Source organism: Sinocyclocheilus rhinocerous, unplaced genomic scaffold (genome assembly GCF_001515625.1).
Source record: "Sinocyclocheilus rhinocerous isolate Xijiao unplaced genomic scaffold, SAMN03320098_v1.1 scaffold2167, whole genome shotgun sequence".
NCBI lineage: Eukaryota > Metazoa > Chordata > Actinopteri > Cypriniformes > Cyprinidae > Sinocyclocheilus > Sinocyclocheilus rhinocerous.
In genome coordinates, this window is record NW_015638937.1 from 18,105 (window position 1) to 21,610 (window position 3,506).

A 3,506-nucleotide genomic window follows, 5' to 3' on the forward strand; every position below is an offset into this window, starting at 1 on the left:
CACACACACACTGACCCGTCTGGGATGCGTCCGGTGATCTTGAGCGAGGCTGGGTTGCGTATCAGTCGGTCCAGCGCAGAGACGATGGCACAGAATCGCGGGCGAGACGATCTCTCCTTCTGCCAGCAGTCCAGCATCAGCTGGTGCAGAGACGCAGGGCATTCTGGGGGAGGAGGCAGGCGGTAGTCCTGCTCGATGGCGTTGATCACCTGCACACAAACACACATCATCATCATCACTCGGCTCAGAACACTCATCCGCTCTCTAGACATCAGATTAGGAAGGGTTTCTGAAACCTCACTCACGTCCTGGTTGCTCATGTCCCAGTACGGTCTCTCTCCGAACGACATCACCTCCCACATGACGATGCCGTAGCTCCAGACGTCTGACGCCGAGGTGAACTTACGGAAGGCGATGGCTTCAGGAGCTGTCCAGCGGATCGGGATCTTCCCGCCCTGAGACGCAGACAGAGATTCTGAGCGTTACGAACTCCGACGCTCACGTACAACATCAGCATCAGCATGTGACACATGAATACTAAACCTACCTGAAAAACTCAAAGCACTCTTTATTTCATTTCTATCTTTGTCCTGTTTGTAAAGTTACTTCTTCATTATTATTTTAATAATAAAAATACTAAATAACAAAAATAACTATCTTGTTTAATAACTGTGTCAGAATTTGGTAAGATAGAAAATAAAATAAATAAAGATTTCTGCATTTTGTTTTTTGTTCTGTCATGTATGAATATTGGACATCTACTGTTAGATGCAATATGGTAAATGTTGTGTCATAATTATAATAAAGAGTCTGGAACCTACGACTACAAAATCAGATGATACAAAATTCACAAAAATGTAATATACTAATTATAAATAAAATATCAAAAATTTGTCTCAAAATTGGATTTGGAACTTAAATTTACCACAATTATGTCAGACCTTTAACAAAAAAAAAAATATATATATATATATAAAAACAAAAACAGGACAATTACTGGAAATTACCATAATAAAATCAGTCATTTTGATCACAAAAAACGTAATTAAATGGTGGCAGGACTATCATTGAGTGCATGTATTGAAGGGTGTGGCTGGTGTGTCCTCACCAGTGAGCTGGTGTATGTGGGGTCAGACGAGTTCTCCGTCAGGAATCTGGACAGGCCGAAGTCAGACACCTTACACACCAGGTTACTGTTGACTAGGATGTTTCGCGCCGCCAGATCCCGGTGAACATAACTCATCTCCGACAAGTACTTCATACCAGACGCAATCCCACGCAGCATCCCCACCAGCTGGATGGGCGTGAACTGACCGTCGTTCAGCTGCAGACAGACAGAGAGACGGGTGAGAGCGGGCGACACATCTGACCCGACAACAGACAGACAGACACGGGTGAGAGAGGGCGACACATCTGACCTGACATCAGACAGACAGAGCGAGAGAGAAACAGGTGCGAGCAGGCGACACATCTGACCCGACATCAGACAGAGAGAGAGAGAGAGAGAGAGACGCGACACATCTGACCCAACATCAGACAGACAGAGATGGGTGAGAGCGAGCGACACATCACATATGAAGACTATCAGATTCACACACACACAATAGCGTAACGTGAGCCGTGCTTTCATCAGGTATGTGTGGCCCATATTACTGCTGTTGACGCAGAAACACGAGCCCCGCGCCACACCCGCGCTCAACAATCACACACACGGTTCTCACCGGCACCGATCACCTCCTCGATCTTCACAAACGACACGTCGATCTCTTTAGCGAACTCCCTCACCGCCTCGTTCGGATCCTCGTATGTGAACGGATCGATGTACACTTTAATCCCTGTGAGAAACACACAATTAAACCACAACCACAACAAAACATCTGAACAATGTCTGAAACCGTATGACAAGCTCTTCTCAGGGTTATCTGCCTCTATGATGAATCGCTTGTTGTGTTCCTCATTTCTAGAGAAACCAACATAGGCTGATTGTAGTGGGTGTGATTGGCTTGGATTTTTGCATGTTTTTAATCAATTTGCTATTTGTCAATCATAATCAATATTTAATTATCTAAAAATAATATACAAAACTTGTTTATTATTATTTTTTATAAGTAAATATAATTAGCTATTATATTACTTGTCATTTGTAAATAATATTTAATAATCAAAAATAATATGTAAATTATTATGTTTTTTTATTTATTATTTAAATTTTATATGTAAATATTATTTACTTTATAGGTCAATTATAAATAATATTTAATTATATCAAATAATATAAAGTATTTTTGCTTTATGTTATTATTTGTATTTATTTTATAAATGTATATTACTTATTTTATTTGTAAATCATATTTTGCTGCATACATGTTCAGACCTTAGAACACTAGTTTTTTGCTACGTGATCGAATACTTAAAAATTACTTTTGTTGAGGTAACCTTACGCTGAAGTGAATTTATTAGTGGAAATTCATATTTTTGAGTTTAGTCAAAATAATATTAATACAAACAGGTCGCCACATGAAGCACATTTAAAAGAGTCTCAATCCGCAGCAATGCATCAGGCCGTTGCCTGGCAACAGTAAACAACTAAACTCATGTTAACTCTAATAACATGTTTCTCTGGTGGCGTCACGATCGCTCATGTGTCTGCATCACTCTCTCATGTAAACAACACAAACCAGCGGTGAGTGCTGACAGATTTACCGCGGTATAACACATTCCTGATCAGAGGACGTCACACTCACCCTGACCCATCAGGAACTGGCAGCTCTTATCCGGGTCCGGATCCCGTGTGCGGCTGGAGCGCCTGAGACACACACACACACACACACATGTGTTTAGACGGACAGACTGACTCTGTGTTTATGTGTGACTGGATTACACAGAGCTGTGTGTGTGTTTGTTTGACAGAATTCCTCTCTCATGACTCGTCTGAGTATCTGTCTGTTGTGTGAGAGACCCTGCAGCTGTTCACTCTCTCTTTACGAGCCTCACACACACACACACACACACACACACACACACGTCACATGACCTCGAGCGTCTGCGTGTGTTGTCAGATGTAGTTTGATAGCGATGTGTTGTTAGCAGCAGTGATGTCATCAGAAAACAGACTGGACAAACGATACCGTCTGTAGAAATGACATAAACCTGCCCGTTCGTAGGTAAAATGATCGATAAATACAATACATAATATGTTTGTAAATAAATAAATACAATATATAAAATATCTGTTATTTTATTATTTTATATATTTTTATAAATGTTATTTACTTTATTTGTCAATCGGTTTTACCTTTGACAAAAGAAAAAAAGAATGTTTTGAAAAACTACATACATGTACTACATGAGTGTGTGTGTGAGTGTGTGTGTGTGTGTGTGTGAAGGGAACAGGATGTGTCCACCCAGTGCTGTCTCCATACAGACTCTTCCTGGAACAATGAATCTGACCCTAGGTGCACACACACACACACACACACACACACACACACACACCCACACCCACA

At 41.0% G+C, this 3,506-nt stretch overlaps 1 pseudogene; it reads right to left on the minus strand.

Annotated features, from left to right (window-relative positions):
* Positions 1 to 3,506, minus strand: part of LOC107750157 (ephrin type-B receptor 4-like) — a 36,896-nt pseudogene that overhangs the window by 4,925 nt on the left and 28,465 nt on the right.